The sequence below is a fragment of the Monomorium pharaonis genome, chromosome 1, assembly GCF_013373865.1.
Source record: "Monomorium pharaonis isolate MP-MQ-018 chromosome 1, ASM1337386v2, whole genome shotgun sequence".
Lineage (NCBI taxonomy): Eukaryota > Metazoa > Arthropoda > Insecta > Hymenoptera > Formicidae > Monomorium > Monomorium pharaonis.
The window spans coordinates 22,611,435-22,638,545 of NC_050467.1; the positions used below are offsets into that span (position 1 = coordinate 22,611,435).

Here is a 27,111-nt window from a genome sequence, read left to right on the forward strand (position 1 = left end):
ACACGGTGTCCCGGAACTACCGGGTCGTCGCGTCTCTCGAGCGGCTTGCGCGCTCCACTCGCGAATTTGCGAACGTTTGGAAAGAGAGAAAGTACCGGCGGATCAAGCGATCGAATTGATACCCGAATTGAAACTGAAATTGAACTTTTAATTATTAAAATGTCCAATATTAAAAAAGAATAACTTTAAAAATTAAAATTAAAATTAAAAATGATTAAATTTTTTAAATTAAATTATAAAAATACAAAATTTGATTCTTTAATTAAATTATATAAAAATTTAAGAAATCAGTCTTTCAAAATTTTTAACACATTACTTGTTATACATATAATCTTTATATTATTATTGAAGATTTTTATTTTTAATATTGCGTGCGCGCGTCCAGCGCAAGATTTGTTATTACCTTTCCTTCTTTTATATTATTATTAAATACTTAATGAAACAAAATATCAAAGTGTTATTTTTTTTTGAAGTCTCCCACAACAGTGTTTGAAAACCATCAAAATCTGAGGCAGACATTTCCCCGTCAAACAGACCCATTTAGCGTTAAACACGAGACTAGAGTATGCATAGTATAAGCGGAACAGACGCGTACCTAACAGCGAGTGAATAGCCATAGACACCGGTTCAGAAGCGCTTCATTATGCTGCCATGAAACAATTGAGCAGAACTATATTCCGCCGCATGCACCGTACCATCCTACGAAGGGACGAGAGTGCGTTTCATGCATTCGAATATTTAGCGTAAAGTGCTTCGTCGAACTATTATAGTTATCGCGCGCATGGCGGACGATATATCGTTCCGGCAACGCAAAGAGGGCTTGACACGACGAAAGAGTTTTCCAGAGATCCGATTAAAGCAAAACCGACATAATTTCTACACGTACATTAAAATCAGAGTTAAACAAACGATTTAAAACTTAATCTGAAGACCAAATGCTATTACAATGTATTAAATGCCATCACTGATACTTTATTCGTTAAGAGGATGTTCTCGCTTTTTTGGGGGGTTTCAAAATTCGATTTTTTTCAGCATTTTGTACCAGTTTAAATCTTGAGAAAGAAGACAGATTAAAAATAAGAGACTTGTAAAAGTTCTTATTTGTATGTTTTTCAAAATTGTTGCCACGATAAACTCTATTCTAATTTTAATACGATTGGCTTAAAATTTTTACGAGCTATTCACAACATTTTTCTTTCTTATCCGACCTACGGTCAAATAAAAATTCTAAGTTTTTTATTTTTCCAACAAGAAAAACTTATAAAAACCACTCAAATATTAAAGAATAAATGTATCGCAAATTTCAAGTTTATATTTTTCAAAAAAAAAAAAAAACATTTTTTTTAATAATACGAAAGTAGTATCAAAAGCGAGAATATCGCTTTAAGGTAATAGCTCTATCGTTAAACAAAAGTTCTGAAATAAATTCCAATTTTTTTTTTATATAACATTGTCCAAACTAATATTTATTTTTAAAAAAATTGAAAATCGGTTGCTATTTTTGTGAAAAAAATTAAATTAAAGGTAGTTCTATCGTCAAACAAAAATCCTGAAATAAATTCCAATTTTTGATATAATATTGTCCCGACTAGTATTTATTTATTTTTTTAAATTGAAAATCGGTTGCATTTTTGTTTGAAAAATTAAATATAGGTTGTTAAACATTGACGTACATGAAACGTAGATTTTCGCAAATCTTTAAGTTCATATTTTTTTTAACTTAACTTTACCGGAGATTTCTAAAAAAATTAATCTGTTTATAAAATAGATATTGAATAAAGTAGCTAATCACTTCGATTTAAAAAATTTATCTAAGTTGTTAAAGCTGGCAATTTTCACTTTTACAATTCTATAATTTGACTGTTATAATATAATGCAGGATGTGTTTACACCAATCTTTCTAACGGCTGACACCAGCTGACATTGTCACGTTTTTGACAGATCCGTACTGTATAAAAAAATTAAAATTTAAATAGTTCTCTTAGGCATCTGTAAAATCCAATCTTATGTGATAGAAAATATCTTAACTATTATCAATCAATACATTATTCTAAATGCAATTTGTTAATTTTCTTAACTTTACAAAATTTCTCTTTAAAATTCTGAAACGAAAACTAAAAAGTAACTCACAAATAAACTTAAATGTATTTTAATTTTAATTGCAATTTAGAAAATATTCAAATATTCTGTCGTACTTGCATTGTTGCGATTGCTCGCCTATCATATCAGTTTTATTATATATCAGCGATATTACGTTTTACTTCCCGGCAGAGGTTCAGTTTTTTTTTAATATTTTGTAGTGTTTAATGCGAGATGAAAACGCGTGCACGCGCATCAACACATTTTTATACACATTTCGTAGTGTCGGGCACAAAAAGTGTGTGCGTATCAGCACAGAGGAAAAGAGAGAGAGAGAGAGAGAGAGAGAGAGAGAGAGAGAGAGAGAGAGAGAAAGACTTACTCCGCGGCGGCGCAGCTTTCCATTTGTAGACGCGTGCTCGACGCGAATCCGCGGCACTGTGCACTGTAAAAAGTCAATGATGATTGGAATACTTGCGCGCGCGAGCGAGCGAACGAGCGAGCGACGGTATTCAATCGACATCAATACACACGCGGTGGGACGCGAATGTAATTGAAAAGCCGCGCTCGTTCGAACCGCGAACGAAACGGATTTACAGAGTTTGCGGATTTTTATTGCCGACGATTATTAATAGGTAGTCGGAGTTTCGATTAATTAGAAAGCGCGCGCGCGCGCGCGCGCGCGTTCACGACGTCTCTTAATGGCACCACATTCGGATTCCTTTGTTCGGATTCTGTTGCCAGGCTGTCCCCCTCTCGATGGTACATAATCGATACCGCGTATGGCACGCGCGAAAGTCACATCACGATTCATCGTTGTGGCCTAACGACGATAACGTTGCGTGATCTCGTTATGCATCGTATCGCAGCGTGTGTTCCACGTCTCGTTGGGACGTGAATATATATTCTCTAGTTCCGAGAGTGATTCGGGTTTCGTGAAGTACAAGTTGCAAATATTCACGTTGAATTATTAACGTGTAGAAGAAATAAGAAAGATATTAACTGTGAAAATTATAATGAATGCGAAATACGAAAGTTAAATACAACAATGTTCATAATACAAAAATCTCATTAAGTACACGTTATATTAGAAGAAACATAAGAAGGAAGATTTGTAATACATATAAGAAATGCTGTCATCTATTTTTTAATTTGGTGTCGACCTTAGATATTTCATTTCTGTAGCTCGTACATTTTTAACGTTTAAGCTCTTGATATTTAATGAGAACGTTTTAAATTAAATTTCTGCTGAAATAAAATCTGCTTCGAATTAATTGAAAAATAGTTTTATTACCTCATTTATATTTATATTCCTATTTACGCGTTTCCAAAGCTTAAATTGGCATTAATTCCCCATATTAGATAGCGTCATAATTAAACTGATTAAATTTTTGCTAAGAAAAGATCGTCTGCAAGGTTGTTAAGCGGATGCTCATTAATATCAATATCTATATTGTAAAATATACAAAGAGATTCTCGTGCCACTTCTCGATGACATGTTCAAATATTTTTGACAAACATGGATTTTCCCAAAACAACGATCTATTAGCAAGAAATCTAATTAACATTGTAACACGTAAATCAAACACACGATTCAAATTTCAACGTGGAATAAATTGAAAAAAAAACACACCTTTCTCCGTTAATTACAAGTAAAATCTAATTTAACGAAAGTTTATTTCCAGTCACGATTGTCATATTTAATATTGAAATTTAAACGTGGATGTGTTTATGGACCGTACGTGTTTAACTTTCCCGAAAGAAAAATTCGTTTTAAAATTTCTTTTAAAAAAATATCATTAAAAATAATACGTTAGTTTTGAAACAGTACGTACGGCATACGTAATGCACGTAGGGATATGTAATTGATGATTCTGCCAAACGCATTACATGTTTTGACGTAAATGACCGACTCGAAAATTGCTGGTCGGGAATTGCTGTCGATATTTAAATTATTTTAACTACATTTTGTGTGCCGCGTAACCGTAGAACGCGAATCGAATTACGTGGAGAGAAAGATAGAGAACGACCGCGCCGCGGGATGAGAGGACAGCAAAGCGGAAAAAAAAAGATGGAGGTAGCGACGAGAGGATTGATCAAAGCGGAAGAGTAGAATTCGCGAAGATGGAAGAGAAATGAGAAGAACAGCAAAATGAGAATAGAAATTAAAGTACACGGATGAAGAGACGGGTTACCAAACGTCGAGATGCATGCGCCATGCATGCAAATCGCAAAACGACACTAATACCGGACGTATGTCTATCGAGTGTCGTGAGAAAATTGTAAACCTTCAATTTTAGTTTTGATTCGAGGCTTAATTATAAGAGTCCCAGAAAATACCAGACGGCATTAAAACTTCCAAAGCGTCGCTCGAATGATTAAATTTAACGTCCCACGGCGAAAGCGCGTGCCGAAATATTAGAACTTCGCGGAGCGCGGACAAGCAAACGGTTCCGATTACACTTTGGCGGATCCGCTTGATTTTTTTTCCCCCGCGACGGAAACATCGCGCGTTCAGCAAATTCGCCGCGTTCCGTACGTACGTAAGCGGAAGGAGCACGGGCGGACGGGAATGTGCAGGTGCACAATGCAAGGCGGAGGAGCACATTGCACGTGCGCGGGGGTGGAGCGCGCGCGCGCGCGCGCGCGCGTGCACGTGAAGAATCGCGTGCACGCGCGTATCCGTCTGGATTCGACGACGAGATCGAGTCGACGGCGGCGGCGGCGGCCGTGCCGCCCGGGCCGGGCTGCACGTTTTTCGAAACACAGAAAAGTTATGAAATATCGCGAGCGCCGAGCAAAACTTTTAATGCGCCGCGGTCCGGTGTAGTTGGCTCTCGCCTCTCCCTTATATAGGATATACACCTGCCTGTACCCGAGAATACCCGTCGCTGTACCGTAGAGCGCGGGAGGAGGGGGGCGCGGGAGCGTGCAACTTTTTTATTAAAAAAGTTTTTCGAAATAAAAATCAGACTCTCGTAGGGCGGAGAGATACGGCCGCGGTACACACGTATACGTGTGCACGTGTACGCGACACGTACGAGGGCGCGAGCACAAAAGTGCCTTCGAGGAGTTGCGCTCCTCGCACCGGAGGATACGCGTCTAGGGGACGTTGTATTCAGAAGCTGGATATTGTAATCGAGTCCGGCGGTGGTCTTTCCGGTAAAAAATACGATTTTGTTGTGACCGTTGAAAAAAAATTCGTAACGGCGAAAGTTTCAAAATATTATTTTCAAAGAATCTTTCGGTCTCCAAATTAAAATGTCAAAGGGATAAGTAAAAGATTCTTGCGAAATAAATTTCCAAGATGCTATTGCGTTAATCGAAGCCAAAAAAATTTTTTTAGATGGTCAATTACAATATTTCTATGTGCGTAACCGAGTAATAAATAACGGCGACAGTTTTACGAGGCCGTTCAAGAAAAGCCCATCGCCGACTCCGTTCAGGAACACGCGGTTTGTGCGAGTAGAAGGTAGAAACGTACATTACCAATTTATGTTACTAATCTAGCCCCGGTAACTGGAGAATCGAGGGGGAGTTCTTTTCCTCGGGAGAAAAATAATTTTGTTCGCGGATGGTTAACGAGAACGACAACGATCGACTCGTTGTCCCGTTCTGTGGAAACCGCGCTCTCTTCATCATCCCCCTTTCTCTTCCACCCATCGCATACATACACACACACACACACACACACACATATATACATGTATATAAAATATGTGTATTATATATGTATGTATACACCCGCCCTGCCTTACCACCCTAAAATCCTCCACCCGATTTTAATCTCCGACCGACGGAGCTTTTAGCTACCCCCTCGCGCGCTTTCGTTCGCCGGGGTGCAGGAAAAAAAAAAGGTAAAACCGCTCGGCGGCGAGGGAGAAGGTTCGCGGGGAGCGAAGAGAAAAGGGGGCGACTCGCCGCGTCTTCTTCGGGGCCGCGCGGGCGCTCGCTCTTCCGCACAGGAAACATTTTTCTATCATGTAAATAAAATTTTTTCCGATAGCCGCCGCTCGCCCGTTCTCGCGAAACAAACAAACAAACCACTCGCCACCACCGGGCGAGCGAGCGAGCGTACCGGGGGTTGGCGAGTGGTGCGTCCCCCAGGAGGCCCCTCCCCCCCGTCGATATGGGTCAAACTGAAACCGCGCGCCTTCCCCCCCCGAATCCGCCCCTGTACCCTCTCGGGCGCGCCGCACACACAATACCTACCTCACGGCGAATACAGACGAAACGCGGGATACAGGCAACGCGCAACACAAACAGGTACGCACGTGGGGCGCGCCTACACACAATCGGAGAAACTGCGAAAGCGACGGCGTCGTACCCGGTGGCGGGGAGAGCAGGGGATGGAAGAAGAGGAGAACGAAGAGGACGAAGCACCGAGACGGCGATGGAAGAGGACGAGAGGGCGGTGGCGGCAACGGCGGCGGCGGCGGCGGCGGCGGCGGAGGTGGCTCGTTCGGGGGATCTTTATCAAAGTCAACGCACGCCGGTCACCATGGCAACGAAATTGGATTTTTTTTTCGAAGTTTTTTCGGCCCTTCTCGCCGGCGCCCATTCCCCCGAGACGGGGGGGCAGTGGCAGCGGCGGCGGCGGCGGCGGCAGCGAGGGAGGCTCGACGGAGGAGACGGCAGCGGTGGCGGCGGCGCAGGCAGGCAGGGCAGACGGGGACGGACGGACGAACGGACGAACGGACGGACGGTACGGAGAAGGAGGGAACGAAGGAGAGAAACGGAGAGAGAGAACGGGTATCGAGAAGGTCGGGGAGACTCTGACGAACGGCGACCGGGGAAGCCAATAATTCGAATTGAGAACAGCCAATGGCCGTGCATCTGATTTTTTGTCGTATCATCGCCGAGGTCGTCCGCCCTCTCCCGCCGTCCGTGCGCCGCCACCCCCCGCGCACCAACGTTCACTCGCCACCCCCGTCCTCCTTCTCCTCCTCTTCGTTCTCCCTTGCCCCCCTCGGTCGCCGTCGGTCGCGTCGACGAAAGGGGCCGCGCTCTCTGCCTGACTTTTTGTAAAAACTCCTCCCCCCCCGCTCCTCCACCACCACCGCCATCACCTCTGCGTCCTCCTCATCCTCTCTCACCACCACCACCACCACCTCCTCCTCCTCCTCCTCCATCTCCTCCTCGTGCTCCGTCTACTCTCTTCTTTCTCCTCCTCCTCCTCCCTCATCTCCTACGCCTCCACTTTTTAACTCTTCGTTGTCCCGTCTCTCCTATGGTGTTTTGCTGTACATGCTTGGATGTGCGGCGTAGATATATCGCGCTATCGCGGCGAAGAATTTCCAATATGATGGGCACAGTCGCTCTCGATTTTTCCTTTCTCTCTCTCTCTCTCTCTCCCTCTCTCGTTTTGTCTCTCCCTTTCTCTTTTACTCTCCTTTCTTCCCTTTCGTCGACGGACGCATCGTCCGTCGTGTTATCGTGAATTCCGAGAGGAAGGGCGCACAGGCTGCAACCGGTTGCTTGAGGATTATGCTCGCCGCACTATGATGATGATTCGTTGAGTGAGCACATTGTTGAATTCTGTGGCGCATACGCCACGATGAATAATCACATATTGTCACGTACAATTGCGGAGAGTGATATACCAGGAGAAAGAAGAGAAGAGAGAATTTTCAGGCAGAAAATATCGTAGGAGTCTTGATGTCATAATTAATATTTCGTGCGATTATGAAAACACGTTTGCACGAGCGAAAGTGTGCTGTCACTTCGCTTAAAGTACTGAAAATTCACATTAACCTGACGGAAAATTAAAAAAAAAAGATCTTTGCGTTTGAAGAAACGCACCGCTAAAAAATTACACGGGCCACGAGAAACTATCTCTATGAAAGAACTGAAAAATAAATGACTCTTGTTTTGTAATAAAAATTCGCATCTATTTATGGCACGTAATTCTGGCCAGGAATTAACGAACGTCCCAATTTCACGTTGGTTATACAACCCGTTAATATGGTACCCCAAAAATTTCTGTCTAGAAGAGATTTTATCTATCTTTTTACGAACAACATTTATCTTCTCTATCCTCAGTTATAACCTGCTTTAGTTTTGTTTAGTGCTGCGGTATTGCGTCACGATATGCTCCTGAAGAATCTTATAAGATTCTGGAAACTACACAACAGGCACATTATTCATCCATTCGTGTTTATATCCGTTCATAAGCGAGATATGAAAACTGCATCTTAATATATCCCAGTCTTCCGAAGAATAATGTGTCTCAACTCGCACAGGATTCCCGCCAGTCGTACGTTTCGCCCGGCGAGAATCAGAAAAGGAAGAAAACCGAAAGAGAGAAAGAGAGAGAGAGAGAGAGAGAGAAAGAGGAAAGAAAAAGAGAGGGAAGGAGGGCAGACTAGACGATTTTCAGCCCATCCTCGCGAAATTACCATCCGAGAGGTGGTTTCCGCGTAACGAAGTGCGGTCGCCGCCTCTCGCATTTCCGCACGCTTCCAGGAAGAAACGACTTCTGCGAAACTTCGCCGAGAGCCAAGAGCTTCGTGTCGCACGGCGGCGACGGCGGCGGTGACCGCCGCCGATGAAGTTGGATAAAATTCATTTCGCAATTTAGCCGGCGAAACAAAAACCGTATCGCTGGTCGAAAGGCAACATTGCGAAAACCTGTTTCTCTCTTACATTAAAGTTTTTCGATATCGCCGTTGGCGAGGCGGTACCATTCCTATCCTTATTCATCGGTGTGCCGATGGAGTGTCGTAAAGCTCGAACGCGTCGATCTCACACCGAAGCGGGAGGAAGTCGCGGCAGGAAGTCGGCGTGTAAAACCACGTGAAACACACAGCTACTCGATTATGCAATTGTGTCGCGTTCTTAGACTTATTTTAGCCTGTGTGCACGGAGAGATCGATTGCGCTTCTAGCGAAGCTGTCGAACGCGATGAATATGAAGCCCTCCCTGATAAAAGATGTAAGTACGATTTAGCGAACGATAAAATGTCAAAAGGCCCAACTCTGAGAATAGAAGTGATACAAATTGATAAGTAGATGTTTTACTTATTTGCGTATCGAGCGCCGCGTTACTTCATCCGCGTCGATGACACGGGCCGGCAGGTGATATACGACGAGCTAGAGCTTAGCTTTCGCTGCCAGATATAAGCGACCTAGAATAACGGAGCACGCGATAATGTCAGCCCTTCTCGGCGAACTCGTTAGGCGCATCGATCTCCGCGATTCATTATTACGAAGGCAGGTTCTAGAGCAACGAAACATTTTCCTCAGCCGCTCAGAGTTGAAAAACCTAAGGTCGATTAATTCGCAGAAAAGATTATAGAAGATTTAAGAATTTATTCATCGCTTCGATGAATCATCAAGATCCAGACGGACAGTTTGTTAATTTATTTCGGAAATGAGATTCGGCGATCACGCCTGACGAAAAAGGAAAAAAAAAAAAATCTTCGTCTGCCTTGAGACGTGAAAAAGATGACTCCGCGATAAAGTTTCGGTACCGTAACTCGTACTACGTGTCTTCGCGCGGCGGCATTGTTGAAGTAAGCGCGTTGCGCGAACGGGTTAACGCTCGTGCAAATATTTCTGCGGTTTTTTTGAGGGGACTTTTTTTCTCCCCGGTATAAGAGGAAATTCTATTCGAGCGGCGGCGAGTCGAAATGTTATGCCAGCTTGAGTTTCGCCGGAACTCGAGAGACGCCGCGCCGCGAGTCGTCCTCTCCAGGATCTCGCGAGTATCGCGTACCGACGTGCAATGTACCTGAGAGCTCCCCCTCGCGTTTCCTTCCCCTCCCCGCTCCGCCGGTTTCTACCAGCTTGGGTTCAAAGCTCGTGCAAGAAAGAGTGCGGGAACTTCCGGTGCGATTTGAGCGCATTCCTCGACGGCGAGCTTGACGAGAGCGCGCTGGTCGAAAAAAAAAAAAAAAAAAAAAAAAGTTTTTATTTATTGCGCGCGGATTGCGTTGCTCAGCAAGTAATTTCGCTCGCGGTCTTTCGAAGACCCTCGCTAATCTTTCAACAGTTTCAATTGTCAGTTTAACATTTCGCTCTCGCATGCTTTTTTTTTAGCGTAATAATTTTCAATATAAAGTTTATATAAACAAGCAACGGCAAATGTACGTAAAAACTGCCTACTCCGCCCGCTTTGAGATTCAAGGTAAGACGCTCACAAGCGGTGGCGTTTCAGAACGACCTTGTGCCCACTGCACTCCATCGAGCACTCTCGGCTTTACGGCTGTTTCCTCTCTCGAGATCGCGTCGTCGTCGTCGTCGCCTAAAGTCCGAGAGTCTGTTTACAAAGATATGGCGGAAGGAAGCAACGCACCACGCGCGTGCACATCCGTAGACGCGTCGTGCGCGAAACGCGACACCCAGGCAACACGAGAATCCACGTGCGAGTGTGAAACGAGAAAACGCGCGGTGCTACTGCTGACCCTCCCCTCGTCGTGTGAAACAACGCGCGTCTCGCACGTCTACAGAGACCGTATAGCCCCGTTTGTTCGTCGTCGTCGTAGCGGCGACTACCGTATTCGTAACACGACGCGAGAGACTTTCCACGGTTCGTGGAACGTGTGTACGCGCTGTTTGATTGAAAAAAGTACGCGGCCGCTTCTCCCCCACGGTTCATATGGATTTGGAGGAGTTTTGAAAAATTCCCACGTGCCGCCGCCGGTCTAATCTTATCGCCGAGAGAGTCGAGAGTGTATAAATTTCTAAAAATAGGATGTAAAAATAAGATAAGATACTACGCTGAAAAATGGTAGAGGTATCTTTTCATCGGGATGATGTCACCCGAGTCAACGGGGGGAAAAGGCTCCTTTTGGTGGCGTTCGATCCTCGGCGTTCAGGATCATCCAACGTGGGCCGCGCGCGGCTTTCGGCACCTTCGTTTAACGGCGCGCGTAACGTGCGATCTTGTTACACGCTGAACGATGCGTTCCCGTAAACCTTTTCCTTACGTCCACTTGAAAGTATAATTTATACTTTCCCGCCGCGACGACGACAAAAGGGGGCGTTCGCGCGTGGGCCGAGCGTAATGCTGTGTCGCGCGGCCGGTAGACGGTAGATCGTTCGGTTTTTACCGTCCGGCGAAAGACTCAATTTTTCCGTGGCGTATTATTCATAGCGCATTACCGCTACCGCCGCACCGGCACGGAATTACCGGCCCGCACGCATACGCCATTATGCACGGCAACTTGTTCAACGACGCCCACTTGTTCAAAGCCGCCAGCCCCCTTTTGTCGACGTACAAATACGCCGTAATTAGAAAAGTGTACGTGTAAGCGGCGTGTTCGTTGACACTACCGCACCCTCCCCTAGCCCTTCCCCTTCCGTGCTCTCGCCCTTTCTCCCCCCCCCCCCCCGCCCCCTGTCGTCGCTGCGTGGAAGAACGCGGTTACATTCAATATTTTATGCATCACGCTACGCGAAGCGTTGCGCGCCGTTGACTTTGCTCCTTCTTCTTTTTCTCTGCTTCTTCTTCTTCTTCTTCGCCGTTATTATTCGTGTCAACCATCTGTGTAAGCACGGCCGCCGCGCGTCAGCCACGATCGGCTATAGTCAGTGGATGAACTCTCTCGTTCGCGATCGATCGGCTCTCTCCAATTCACCCCCCCCCCCCCCTTCCTCCCCCCGGTGTCTCCTTACTTAGCGTTTCTGCACGCGACAGTCTTTCTTCTTGCTCGGCCCGAGCGATAAAATCTTTTCGCCGGGGCAAGAACGATCTTTCCGGGACTTGATTAAAAAGAGGAAACGACGAGATTCGACAAATCTGCCCCCTTTCCCTCCCGCCCGCTAGCAAATATATTGCTAATGAATGAAAGTATTTCCTAAATGAATGAAGGCATTCTCTAATAAATGAAGTTTCAGCAAAATGCAAAATAAAGGATAAACGGATTAAAGGAATAAAATTCTGGAATATTTAATTCAAATTTAATCGAGATGAATTGACTTTTCGAGATAAATTTCGCAAATTTATTAAATTATCATATTAGTTGTTATTATTTATATACAAAGATACTGCGTATTGCTCGAAGAATACTTGATGGAAATACAACGAAAAATATGGAAATTTGGAAAGTCGTTGTAATATTTATTATTACATGTCTGTATGCCATTTAAATTTTTCTCTCATTAGTCGTAGAAATAAGATTGTAAAAATAAAAGATTTGCGGCGCGGTGCCTCCGACGGAAGCTCTTGTAAATTAAAATTTTGTGTTCTACCACCGTAGAACTAAGCTGATTTTCGGAGAATCGGTTGCGCCGTTAAAGTGCAACAGGTTTTCGAGACGGGACGGATCCGAGTTCCCGATCTTATAGAACATTCCATCGAGTCGATCAAGGCCTCGCCCTTTTCGCATGGTCGGACGGCGAATCACTATTGAATTCTTCACTCGCATGATTTTTTATAAATACATCAATATCCATTTATTTTTAACGTTGCCGTTATTCGCATACAAACATTAATGGCGATGTTAAACAGATTATTTCTTACTTAAATCCTCGCCCGCGAAAAATCTTCCTCTAATGCTATTGCACGGAATAACGCGAAGAAAATCGATATTTTCGCGTAACTCCTGCAAATATAATTCATGAAAACTTGCATGGTAATCTTCATCAAGCTAAGCAGACATTACTTTAATGAGCATTTTTGCTGCCTGACAAAAAAGCTTTGTTTGTAAAATATTTATTAGATACTCGAATTATTACCATAATCAAATGCAGTGGCATAAATTAAACTAGGAAATAAATGCATCCATTCGCGCAAACATGTCAATGATTCCTTTAACGAATAGCTCGCCCTCTCCCCTCTCCCCTTCCGCCATTCCCTCCTCGCGCCCCGCGCGTTTATGGTAGCTCACAGTCTCGGTTGTTAGACCCGTTTATCTGTCACCGCGCCAGTCCCAACCGTCATTCCCATCGTCAGCGAATCATAAAATTTCACCGACCAGATATACGATACAATTCTACGTCTCGCCCGTGTACTATACGACGCAATCAAAACGAGTATAATGAAAAGCAGTGCAGTATCCTCGTAAACAGGTAATAAGACGCCGTTACCAGCGCCGCCGCGGGTACATATCCCTGAGAGTTGAAAACACTTATCTGACGAATTTCAATCGACAATTTACGCGTGGGAAATAGACGCGAAAGGCCGATAATACTCTGCGACCATTACGCTCTCTACGACCTATGATATTCTATTGTATTTTAATGTTTTTAATACTTATGATGCTCCCTATATTGTCTTTCCTGTATTGTCTTTTACCCGGCTCAGGTTTGTCTCTTTCGTAATTACTTATTTATATCGTGTAATTAGTGAAATTAGTTCGTAATAAATATATTAATAATAATAATAATAAGCAGTACATTTTAATGTATTATAAATTGTCGTAGAGCTTTGTAGAATTGCGTAGAATCTCTTTCTCTCTCCCTCTCTCTCTCTCCCTGTCTTTGATTTAATTAAAATACGTTTCTGTCTTATTCTATAATTGTAATTCTGATATTTTGCTTCTCTATACTCCGTGAGAAATTATTTGATTATTAAATATTTTAACAATGGATTCCTACAATCTGAAAATCTCATTTATCAACAGAAAAACAGAAGAGACCGTGGCAGCATGAAATTTTTCTAGCTCGATAATTGCGAAATAAAAAAAAAAACGGAAGCGCGTAAGACGTGCAAGATCATTTTACAGCTCCGTAATAATCTTATTGCGCGCGAACATTTCCATCGCTCTCGCGTTACCTCTTTCGCCGTTTCAACTATTTACGAATTAACATTACTGTGCCCAGTGATTACGGCACTGCTATATTCGAAATGTCAATCATCGCGAATGCATAGGCTTCCCACGATTTTCCCTCCCGCGATTCGACACAATTCGACGCGGCAGTTCCGCGCGTAATTTTCTTCACCCCCGTCGATTAAAAATTTCCCCCCCCCCTATCTCCGGCGAATCAACCGGCGTCACGCGACATCCTATCTCTCCCTAGCATCGGCGGGAAGGAAAAAAAAATCGAATCGCGCACTACGAGCCCGATCGATGCGCACAGCTGGTTTCCTGCCGCACACGCAAATGCGTCCCGTACTACGTGCAACCACGCTCCGTGTGCGTGTACGTGCGTGCGTGCGTACGTGAGGATGCATGCACGCTCTCACTCACTCACGCACGCACGCACGCACGCACGTATGTATGACGCGGCGGCGGCCCCTCGCGGGCCGTGTGTGCGACGTCGTCGTGCTGCGTGAACGTTGCGTCGTACGCGTAGCGTGGTTCCACGAGAACGCACGTGTGTTAGGTCGGCGCGCCCGTCTCCCCTCGTCGCCCCCCCTGGCCCTCCGTTCAACCCCGCTCCTACGGAGATCCGCGCGCGATTGGTCGTTGTGGCCGGCTCCCTTCGTCCCGACCCTCCGTTAGTCTACGGTCGACCCATTCCATTCAGTCACCCGTACGGGTTCGAATGTAACTACGATGCCGCATGCCGCTCTCCCTCTCTTCCTTCTTTCTCTCCGTCACTCCCGCGCGAAAAGCGCCCGATGACGTCTCTTTTTCTCTCCGAACAACGCTCGTCTTCCTCCCGTCCGTGGCATGCACGCGGGAGCGGCGTGCGTCGCGGAAACGTTCGCACAGGTTTCCAACCTGACCTACGCGAGCGAGGCGCACGGCCAGGGGCGAGAGATCCCGAGGCAATGTCATCTGGTATTACCGAGAGGCAGATAGACGCGGGGAGCGGAGGAAAGGGTATGCGGTTTTCTTCGCAGGCTATACTATTCTCTTTTCCGGAGGGATGTTTATCGAGGGTCCTAAACGATTATCGTCGCTTTTCGGTTCTAAACGACCGCCGGCGGTCGCTTTTGCCCCTGACGGAACAGTTACGATCAAAATGGCTTACGTCGGAATGCAAAAGACAGCAACCTTGACATGTGTTCCTTGCAGAACCTTTCAATTTTTTAATACTACTTCGCTGGATCTCCTTCGATTATATTTTTCAAGATAATAATTTTAAATTTCCTGTACTTCATTTAAAGCGTCTACATAATTGATAACATGTACAAAAGCTTTCTTTTTCTCTGGGGTTTATTTTGTAAATACGACGGCCGGAAATATTTGGAATCCATCGTCGTTTCGAAGACGCAAGCGATACGGAGAATTACGGGGTTCACGGCGGACGGACGGCAAGCGAAAGAAACACGATGACATACGGTTACCTATGCTGTTCCTCGAACCACTGCAAACCGGCTCGAACTGCTGAGAGATTCGGTGAACGATGCGACGACGTATCAGTCGGCAGCTCGTTTCCGGATAGGATCACCAACGCCGATCAGTCTTGTGATTCAGCACGCGAATCACACTCGTCTTACAAAACTGCACTGCCTGCGTAAACCAATTTTTGAATCACTGTCGAACGAGTCTCTTTCGTCAGTTTAAGAATAATTTTTTATTCGATCAACGCGCGACGAACAGATGGAGCGGCACTCGGTAGATTATCTCTAATGCATAATTACGGACGATTATTAAAGAAAATGAGGGAGCAGAAATGCGCCTTGTACACGAAATCTACGAGATTGAGTAACAGTGTGTGATAAGGAGAGAGTTATAGTGGAGAGAGTTACGAGAAACGGTCAAAGAAAGAAAATCAACAGATGGCGGATAATTTTCACTCCGGTTCAGTTTCACAGTTTACGATCCTAATCTTTATCAAAACTATAGAACAGTGGATGCGATACGCGTTATCGAGGGTTATCTAATCATATTTTCACCATTTAATCGTAAAATATGTTTAGGTGGGAATATAAATCGTCGGGAATCACTCGAGACCCAAATGAATCTATGAAAAGCCTCTTTTGATCAATGAAACGATCATAGGAGAATATTCGGACAATTATTTTCTTCTTATCTTAGCGTTACACGATTATGCTCTAATTAATACGGACTACCAGGTTAGTAATAATGTCACGGCTAATTTACTTTTTCGCGACCTAAAACGACAGACGGCAAACTGCTTCGCTGAAAAACAAACGTCTCGAACGTTTCCGATTCTGAACATCGCGACGCGCGAGAACGTTGCTCCCGTCACTTGCCGCGAATGGAAAAGCAACAACGGCCGTTTTTCATGTTTCGCAGTCGAGGTTGCGAACGACACGTTAAAATAGCCGACTCTAGCCTCCGACCGAGGCTCTCTCGAAGAAGCTCCGGTTGCCCTCGCAGAGATGCGCGCGAACGCACGCCGTCTCTCTCTCTCTCTCTCTCTCTCTCCCCTTCGCCCCCACTCCATCTCCCTCTTTCTCTCGCACTCTCCGTCGTCCCTGCCTCGTCTCTCCCGTACCCTTTTGTCCCGGCAGAAGAAACGCGGGTCGAGGAGCTTGTGCCCTCGCCGCCACCGCCGTCGCTAGGTAGGTAGGTACGCCAGCGTGGAATTTGCGATTCTATCGCGGCGCGATTCTGTACAGGCCGCTTCAAAGTTAGCGATTTTCCTCCGACAGAAACGTAGGAGCAATTCAATAGACAACGATAATTTCACGTTCTAAAAAAAATGTCTTCCGCTCGCAACTCTATGTCGGGCGATAAAAAGCAAACTACTTTTACGCGAAAAAAAAAAGGAATTTTACACGCCCGTGGGGGAGGTAGGTTTCGTAATGATCGCTAATGCAACGTAAGAAAACATTGTGAAGGAAATACACGATAACCGTGGGATAACTCTGTGGACAACCCTGTACACTGTAACGGCGTTTGATCGAGCACATTGACGCTACTTCGATCTCGTCTTCTCTGGCGTGGGGTAGATCGATATTGACGAGCGTGCATGAAACTTTCACCGTGGCGAAGAAGCTTCTCCGATACGAAAAGCGAAACGGAAGCGCGGAACAACGGGCTGAAAGGAAATTGTTGGTGGAGATGAGCATCTCTCTCTCTCTCTCTCTCTCTCTCTCTCTCTCTCTCTCTCTGACTCTCGGCTCGAAAAGAAGATACAGGCGCGGGTGGCCGCTCCAATAATGCCTGCTATTCATCTCCCCTGTCGCGCATCTTGGCTGAATTCAGAGCCGCGACTCGCGGATAAGCGAGACAGACCGCTGCTCCACGCTGGTAGGAGGAGACGAGACATCTGGCAGCGGCGATTTTCCCGACAGCCGACAGCCGAGTGCGTGCGACGCGCTCCACGCATCGCCCTCGTCACACTTTCGAATAGCACGCGTGCGTGGGCGCACGCACGCATGCATCAATGGCGCGACGACAGGGTGACGGGAGGAGAGCGCTTCTCGTGGAAACGGGGATAGAAAGGGACACGTTTATTGTGTTCTGGAAAGAACTTGCCATAACAGGAAGTAATATGCAATAAAAAATAAAACGCGTGCGCGCGCCCGCGCGCGAGCGATAAGATAAGTTGGTATCGAGACCGAGTATATGCATCGGCGTACGAGACTAAGAAAAATGTAATAGGAGATAAAGAGAAAGAGTTAAAAAGAGAGAGGGAGAAAGCGAATTTATTTTTATGCTCCGGGATCAAATCCCCAACGGACGATAGCAATAATCATTATATGAAACTGATAAGTCCATCCAATAACAAAACTCTAGTAACTCGCTGGAGAGAGAAAGAGAGAGAGAGAGAGAGAGGAGACAAAGCTACAACGGCACACAAGCCCCAACATTATGGCATTTGAGGACACTTGGCGAGGAGAACAAAGAGACGAGAGACCGCGAGAGGGACGGGAGGGAGAGCGGAGGAGGAAACAAACAAAAGAGAAAAAAAAAAGAGAGAGAGAGAGAGGAAGGAATGAAAAAGGAAAAGGAGGAACGAAAGTCGGCGCGGACAGAAACGAGAGATGCGAGGCGATCGCGAGCAAAGGGCACGTGTAATTGGACAGCGAAGGGCACCTCTCTCCTCGTCGGCAACGCGCCCTCCCGCGCGGAGACGAGTGGCGGGGTGCGGGCGGCGCGCGCGGGCACTGCGCGGCGCGGCGTGGCGCGGCGCGGCGCGGCGCGGCGCGACACGATGCCAAGCGGCGGCGTTTGTATATACCTCTCTCGCGTGTAACGCGTCGTCGGGCTCTCGGTCCGTCTCGCGCGCGCTCGCGGGCACGGAGAGCAGAGCGTGAGAGAGTCACGGGGTACGCGTAGAGCCTAGGCACGATACTGAGGACCTCCGAGCCGCGGCGGCTCCGCGCTTTCCTCAAGAGGGAGGCGGCGGAGAGGCGCGGGAGAAGGTACGACGTAGGAGAGGGGATCGGCCGGACGGGTGGGCAAGCGGCGGACGAGAGAAAGAGAGAGAGAGAGAGAGAGAGAGAAATGACGGGGTGTAGGATAGAGGTAGGGGTAGAGAATTCTCTCTGTTATAGATTAAAATTTTTTACGGGGAAGATATTGATTGTTGCTTTTTATTAATGTTACATTAAAGTGGTGCCCGCGGCGGTGGGGGCGATCGCGCCCCGCTGTGCGCACCGGCCGCGTGGTGGGGCCCCCCTTCCGACCGGTGCAGAGCGATCGGGTGGGGATGACGAAAGAGGACGTGGAGGGGTGAAAAGAGGGTACGGAGGCGCGCAACGACGAGCCGAGGAGAGGAAGTAAGAACCGACGTGCGTTTCGCGAAACGCGACGGCGGTAGGGGAAAACGTAGAGAAGAAGATCTGGGCAGGAGGGGGTGAGGAGGAGGTGAGCGAAGGGGGAGGAAAAGGGGCACGGGAGAGCGATTCGCAAGGCGCGTCGGCGGCGGCGGTGGAAGGGACGGGCGGAAGGGCTCGAAGCGGCATGCGATTCCTACCAAGCGGCCCCCTCGGAATCCCTCTCTCTCTCTCTCTCTCTCTCTCTCTCTCTCGTTTCCTCCTCGGCCTACCCGCTCTCGCGTTCGTCCCCTTCGTCTCGCATCTCTATAGGATCTTAAATACGTACACTGCAAAGCATATCCTCTTTATATATAAAGGACATGTATATTTTATAACGGAATATACAATATTAGAACGGATTTCTTACGTGTCCATTTTACTTAAGCGTGACTGGCGCAATTCTTAATGTGACATTTTATCTATGTATGACAATGTCTTTTATATAAATAGGACTGAAAATAATTATTATAGAATAGACGTTAAACCGGACATTATAAAGGATGTGGTCCGGACATTATAAAGGATGTGGTCCGTCATGTATATTAAAGCGGACGAAATAAACAAAACTATGCTGGCAACGCAATATGGCGCGAGCGGTAGCGATAGCTTTGTCGTTCACTGTTACAACAGTCTGTTAGCTTGTCTGCTTTGACGGCCGTTCTCTTCGCAGTTGTGATGAGTGTTTTTGTTGCTAATTGTTGGTGCTAGTTGTGGATGTCGATCGGCGCGGTGGCCGTCGCGGTGGGTATGCGGCATGTGATTGCGAATTTGGGTTGCTTCCCGAGGATGGTGACGCGGGTGTGTGCTCCTCTTGCGGGCATTATTCGCCTATGAGCGTGTGAGAAAAGAAGCACACGTTTGCGTTGTCATCCGCGGGAGACAACTCAAATTCGTCGCGGTCGCATGCCGTGCATTTGCCGCGGTGGTTGCCTCGTCGATCAGTGCCCGTGTTGGCACCAACGGTTAGCAATAGAGATGTTTATTGCAACTGAGGGGAGGGCAGCCGTTAGGGCGGACATTAGTCCGTTCTATTTATGAAGGACATTAAAGACAATGTCCTGCATATATAATTCCGTTTTAATTTCACACTTATCTAAAGTGGAAAAAAAGTCATTTTTTTCCATTATAGTTTCGCGGAATTTAGAGCGGATGTGTTTTGCAGTGTAGATACACTTACACGCGCGTAGGGGAACGAGCGGTCCCCCACGCGTACACAAAAAGGGGCGACGTCTCGCACCCTCTTCGCCTCACCTACCTCAAGTACCCCGCGGACGCGATTCCCCTTTTCTCTCTTCTCCTCTCGCCACCTCTCCCCAATCCCGTTCGTACTCTCTCGGCCTATTCTTCTACTCGCTTTGACATTTTTCGCGAGTTAAGGCTCGCACGAACTTCGCGGAAATCCATCTTGCGCTGACTCCGCCGCACCCCTCTCGTACTTACTTTTCTCCTCCGTCCTATCCCTCGCTCCTACCGAGCACTTTTTCAGTCCTCTCTTTTTTTCCCTTCGATTCTTTGCGTCTCTCAAGTTTTTTTTTCGACGGGAGAGGAAGGGGGGAGGAGAGAGAGGTCGTCGCGGGACGGATCGATGCTTCCTTTCGAGACAGCGACGACGAGCAAAGAGAGAAGACGGGGCAAAGTCCCCAAGTCCTCTCTCCCTCCGCCTGGTCGGATGGGCCTCTTAATTGCCGATTTACCACGCGGCGACACGTTTAATAACGTCGACGTAACACGTCATCGCGTGTCGCGTACGTGTGTACACGGTGAATTGTAACCGAGAGAGTCGCGGAGAGATTGCGAAAAGGGAAAATGATTAACAGCGTCGCACGCCATGCGCGATCGGATCAGATCGGTGAGATTAATCGAGAGAAAACGCGCGGCGCTAATACATACATATAGGAGGAGTTCATCGTTCGCTCGATTACCGATGTGTAAACCCGTGTGTACGCGCGTTAATGTACGCCAATCTTCATAATCCCGCGCGCTGTCGCGCCCGTCCGCCGGTACATTCCCTTGCTCTTTACGGCCACAATTCCGTGCCGTTAAAACCACTCGAGTTACAAACCACATCGAACCGCACCACGCGGGCCTCCCGCCCGCTCCGTCACGACGCCGAGGGACTTGGTTTTATCGCACGTTTACGTAACGGAGCCCGCAGGATCCCCTTTTTGTCGGAGTAAGGCGCGCGATTAACACGCTCTTTCGTTCTATAACATTATTCTAAGTTCGAAGGAAACGTGCATTCTTTGCTCTCTTTGCTCGACTACGGGTCCAGTACAATACTCGCGTCTAATAACCGGGCAACGAATGTTGACTCTGGGATTTCCTAAAGGGCGTCCCCCCCTCGCTCTCTCGGATGAGAACCATTCTTTCCAAATAGCGTCCAGAAAATATTGACTTTTTAAACACCCATGACTGCACCGTTTAAAGGCGCTCTTCTAGGAAAAAAAAATCGATAAACACGCCATCAAATTTTTATTTCTCTCTTCTCGGCACGTTGGACGTAAAGGATTAACGACAGGAAATTCAAGGAATACGGATAAATCAAGCTTATCGTTTTCTTTTTCAGGGAAATGTCGCCCGTGTTCTGCGAAGTTTGTCATTGCTATCCATTACTATGTAAAGAGATGAACTCGCGAAAATGCCCGCCGTGCTCTCTCTCTATCCCTCTGCCCCTCATTAAAGAGAGGGCCAAGCCGTATTACCTTCGTCGTTTCACCGATTCTTCAGCGGAAGCTCGAGAAAAAAAGCCGCAGGAAGCCACTTCGGGAACCGACGGATTGTATTTCGGGGTCTCCATTCGTTCGGAACCAGCCACGAGGCCGAAGCCTCATGCAGGAAGAAAGGTCGAGGGAGACTCGACTGGCTGTATTATCCGTCGCGAAACGATCGATTTCGGGCTGATTTCGACTCTGTCGTCGACAGGCCAAGTGCTAACGACACCGGGACATCGCACGACAATACCGACATCTTTTCAGACCCGACACTACATATCAATATTGCAACATTCACCGCTGAAAGTAGATTCCTACGGCCATTTTTATTTCATATCGCTAAAAAGTCTCGAGATATTGTTAAAAGCATTAACCTCGAAAATCTAATATCGCGCTATTTAAAGAGGCCGACATTTCCTTTTCAATATCGAGCTTAGTTTTCAACTTTCTTGCCCTACTTTCTCTAATTGTATATATATATATAATATTATAAAGTGTTTCTAAATTAATATTATTCTTTGCTTCATTACACGAATTGCTTTGTAACACCGAGACACTCGAGAGCTCGTTTCTGAAGCTATCGTGTTCGAAACTAATACTGTTTGAGAATAACAGTATTGTTTTCGATGAAAGGTGCGAAACACTCCCTCTCCGTCGTCAGGAGAATATTCACACCTCAATCCGGTTTATACTATAACTAGCTGTTACGTGCTGTTCACACGGAAGAGTGCCCTTTTGGCTGACGCCGGGTCCTCTTTTCGAGAATAGAACGCCTTTATCAAGTATCAAAATACCATTATCTATCAGGAGTTTCGACAGGTCCGGCAATGTAATTCTATCGCCAGCTTTAGTCGCCACAAAAAGTTTGTGCGGCACAACGGTACTCTCGCGCCCCTTAAGCCCCTATGCGAGGAATCCCTCCATTTCCAGCCTGCGCTTTACTTTATTAAAAGCTAAGCCATCTTCCATATTTCGAAGGGAAAGGAGGGCGGGAAGCGCGACTTCGTCGAAGCCTTGAAGTGACACAAAGTCACGGAGACTTTTGCACTTCGATATCGGCAGCGACGCCAGTTTACGACACCAGTCCGCGTGCGAGCGATTACACTCGCTAAGCATGACGTGGCGCTCGGCGGGGACGCTGTGTTCCTCGTTATAAAATAATCCGTCCGCGTTTCTTCGTTTCGAATCGTGCGCGCGCATTTCGGTATTCGCGTTACCGAACCCGCCCGGTTATCTTATCGCGTTACGGAAAGGAATTTCGATTACGACGTAGGCTGCAGGTCGGGCCCCCACTTTTTTTTTTTTACGGCCGTAGCTCGAGATTAACTGATCGTTTCTTTTTCCTCGAACGAATCGCTCACGTTACGGTCCACGAGGATAAAACCCTGGACGGATAAAAGGGGGAGCTGAGCAGCGCGAGAAAGAGAAGGGAGTCAAAGAGATTCGAGATTTATTAAAAGGAGATGACGCTCGACTGTTGTCTTCTGCATTCTCGATCGTGCTTCTCTCTTTTTGTCAGACGTCGATTCTGATTCAGAGGAGTAACTCTTTGAGAAAACGTGCGTGAGTTTTAATCCCTTATCTCGATCGGTTTCAATCGAGGTCATCGTAGAAATGACGCAATGGTTGGCACAAACCTCGAAGCTTACATCAAGCGTGAAGATCAAGCGTTTGAAGAGAGCTTACGAATTTTCGATAGAAGATTGTCACTGTAAAAATTACACACAAATTCTCTAGCTGTCGGCACCAGACGTACGCTCGATTTCGTTGATTCCGTCGAGATTCTATCGGGAGAATGATCGACTCCCCGGAATTAATGTTGCCGGCACTTTGCCGCGCGAAGTAACGGTGACGCATTCTCCTCTCTTCCCTCCTGGAGCATCGTCTCGTTTATGAATCCTGCCCACCATCCTGCCCCGGCCGTCCCTCCCCTCTCCTCCCCCTCCCCATCGCGGCGCGGCGCGGCGCGGTGGGCCGAGGACAAGTTTAATTCTCAAAGACCGATAGCAATTTCCCGAGGAGAAAAAGGAGCGGGGACATGCGCGCGCTCGCTAGTCGCGCTCGATCGATGCGTCATAAGCGATTAATCTATTTAACGTATCTGCGGCGTCGCCCACCGGCCGGCCGGCCGAACGAACGAAGGCAAGACGAGTAACGACGTTATCGGTCTCCTCTTTTAGGACGAACTACTTAGAGCGAACGAATTTTTAAATCATAAAAGGGAAATGTCGGGTTATATTAATGAATCCCTCTACTGCCGCGTCCCTTGTCGCTTTAACGAATATCCTTCAACGCGGAATGTTTCGATTGGAGAAATATATTTTGTGAGCTCGAAAATTTTTTAACGTACATTTATACGTGAGCTTGATCAAACAAGAGTATCTAGTCGAACGAACGTGTGATTAGTTCATTTTCTAATATCGAGAATAGGTAAATGCCTTGAACCGTTTGTCGTTCAAGGATGACGAAACACTTAATGGGAGACACATGGAAAAATACGCTTAGCTATAGCTACAACAACTTGGATTTTCAACGGTCGCGAAAGCGCATGCAAGCCTCGCGTAATGTTTTTAGACACTCGTAGCGCGAGGGGATTGCGTCATCGGTGTCACGTCCACGGGCTCCGAGATTGTTTGAGATAACTCTCGATCGGATTTAACGAAGTAATTTGAACTTTTGTCGGCGCGCAATAGATAACATCTACGCCTATGTGTACTACTCGCGCAATCTGCACGAGGGGGAAAAAGAAGAAAGCAAGGAAATCGTGGGATCGAGTGCGCCACGACTGGTTTCGCCGTTGCCTGAAAAACGCACGGGAGAAAAACGTTTGACGGAAAAACGTTCGCTAAACGTTGGGAAATTTATTTATTTTCATTGCTTAACGAGAATGTCTCTTTAAAATTTATACTTTTTTCCCACGAATCTTTTTTTTTTACATCAATTTTAGAAAGCGTATTAAGATCCGTTTTCTATTTCAATTATGTACTTTCTAAGCTTTTAACGTTTCTTTTTTGAAAATCTTAAACCTCTAATCCTACGTCTCTCTTCTAATTTCGCATACATTCTTTCTTATTTTACTCTTATCAATTTATTAGAAGTTTCTTCATAGTTCAAAGTTTACAGAATTACACAATAATTATTTTACTATGTTAAAAGGAGTCTGTAAAAATTTAAGATCAACCCATACGCGTTTCGCAGCGACCATGAAAGGGTTACGAGTGAGGCAGCACGTGACGAATTTGTAAAGGCAGATTATGCGGCGTGCCGCTTTCCGTGCTCGGGGTTACGCGATTTCGCGGTTTAAACGGCGGTGCGTACGTTCGCCCGTTGGGAAAAGAGCGGGCGTGCGGACGAGCAGGTGAGAGAAAGAGAGAGAGAGAGAAAAAAAGAAAAAAAAAGAGGGAAATGAATCGTATAGTGCTGCGCTTTCTGGCCTTCCGGCCACATACGTATCACGTGCATATACGTTCGAGCTGCCAAAAGAGCCGCTCGTTCGCGCGATGAATGGTTTTTCTGGCGCCGCTGATGGTGCTGGTCGCTCTGTTGCTACTGTCGCGAATGCATCGTACACGCATACACACATAGAGAAAAACACGGTGGAGTAGAACGATGGCAGTTTGCGGAGCAGTAACGTCGTTGCCGTACACGCCCGATTAATAATTACTTTCGACCGAGGTATATACAATATTATCGCCGTGACATTTTACTTTTTGCCTCCCGTCGAACGATTCGTATCGTTTTTAATTAGCGACGCGTGTAATTGACAACAGTCATCGAGGGACACGCCGGGGGATAATACCGTGGTAAAGCGGAATGAGGAATCGTTGCCGTTCTGCCGTGTCATCGCGAAGGAAATAAAGCACTGAATTTAATCTTAGGATATATGTATATTGTAATCGTACTTACACTGCAAAATTCGTAGCTTCCAATGCTTATTACGTGCTTTGATTATTGTACACGCCGTCGTATTTTAATTATACACACGGAATATGTTATATTTAATAACGTGATGAATAATATAATTAATAAATCTCCTCCCGACTCGTTATTACAGAAAAACTATTCCTCGAACGGATTCAATTTAGTACGAGCCATCGCAATGGCCGCGCCGCTGCAGGGAATTGGTTTCTGTTTTAATAAATATCGCGTCACTAATTCTCCGCTGTCTCTAGGCTCTGTTTCTATAGCGCTCCAAAAAGAATCGCTCGATACGTATCAAGCGTCCGCGTACGAGAACTCCGCGGTAAAAAAAGGGGGAGGAGGGGGGTGGGGGTGGGGAGGAGGGGAAACGGAAAATCGCGTATCGGCGAGCCGGGCCGACGACGACAATCGCGAAATCAATTCGCATTATTCGTTTAAAAGTATGTACCGCCTGGTGACGTCAGCCTCGATGAGAGAAGGAAGAGGGAGGGGGAGAGGGAGGGAGAAAGAGACAGATAGAGAGAGAGAGCGAAAGAGTAGGCGTGTGTAAAGGGGTGTCGAGCGGAGGCAAGTGGCCCCGTCTGCCTCGTCGATGCTCTCAAACAATCCCTTTCCACCACCGTCGCGCTCGCGCTCGTGCCACCACTAGCACACACGACCACCCTCTTCCGTCGGGGGAGTACTTTCCACCACCGACCGCCGCCGCCGCCGCCGCCGCCGCTGCCGTCTCTTCCTCCGTCGAGACACCCTCTCTTCCTCCGTTTCGCGAGCGCGCACCACCCCTTTATCATTCCCTCTCCGCACCCCCGCCGTTTGCACGTCCCTCGTCGTCGTATCGTCGACACCCCCTCTCCCCCCGTGCGCAACCCCTTTCTCTCTATCCCCTGCTTCTTACGATCGCGAACGCACGGACTTGCGCGAGCACCTCCGTGTTATTTTAGACGGTTTGTAGCGAGCTAAAAAATTTCCGGGTTTCCCGGAAAATAAGGCTATTTATACGCCAAAATTGTGTACGGAAGCATAAAAAGCGTAGAAGTTTAATAAGATTTCCTCCCCTCCGTGTGTATGTGTGTGTGTGTGTGTGTGTGTGTGTGCGGCGGCATATGATTTGACAGTAAAGTTTTTCCTTTAGCGTGCGAATAAAGCCCACGTCAACTATTCCGTACACGATACATAATTTATTCGGGCCAAGACCCTCTCGTCGTGTAATTGTGTAAAATGTTAATTTCAGTTTCGCAAATCGTTACCATAATTTTCCGCTCGACTCGCAAATCGGGGAAACGTCAGGATACATCTATACCGCTCCGTAGCTTAGAGTCGAATTGACCACCTCGTGCAGGAGTCGCCTCCTCGACACGACCTTCGATCACACGTCGCGCCTTACCACACGTATCCCACCGGGGTCATTAAATTTTACAGACGCGCCGCCGTCGCCGTCGAGCGTGCGAGTCTTCGAATTTTCGAGCGAGTCGATCGAAAGGCGGGGTGAGGGGGGGGGGAGAAACGGCTTCTTTACTTTCGACAGCGCGAAATTATACGCCGGCCGGCCTCGCTCACGTGTCCGAGCGTTATTACTGCGAGCGCACCGCGGGCGCATTAAAATCGCGATGCCCGAAACGCGTCGCGCATATTACACACATCCGACACGCATCGGCCGGCCACGAACGGACACGTACGTCGAGCTTTATCGCGAGCGCGCCTACCCGGCTCGCGGCTACTTTATCAACGGTTTTTACGATATTAGGTTGCGGCAAAAGGCATGTCGCTTTTTCATTTATTGTCGTTTTAAATTTGCGATATTAATTTGCGCCACTGATCATCGCAACGGCAA

At 46.8% G+C, this 27,111-nt stretch overlaps 1 protein-coding gene across 6 annotated transcripts in view; it reads right to left on the reverse strand.

Annotated features, from left to right (window-relative positions):
• LOC105834572 overlaps positions 1–27,111 on the reverse strand; it is a 108,533-nt gene that overhangs the window by 56,345 nt on the left and 25,077 nt on the right. The window contains exon 1 of one of the 6 annotated variants that reach the window (XM_036285082.1): positions 15,259–17,884. The exons of 4 other annotated variants lie outside the window; for them this stretch is intronic. The gene's annotated coding sequence lies outside the window, so the exon portion shown is untranslated. Of the gene's footprint in view, positions 1–15,252; positions 17,885–27,111 lie in introns of those variants that run through there. One more of the 6 variants, XM_036285071.1, reaches the window with a different exon arrangement.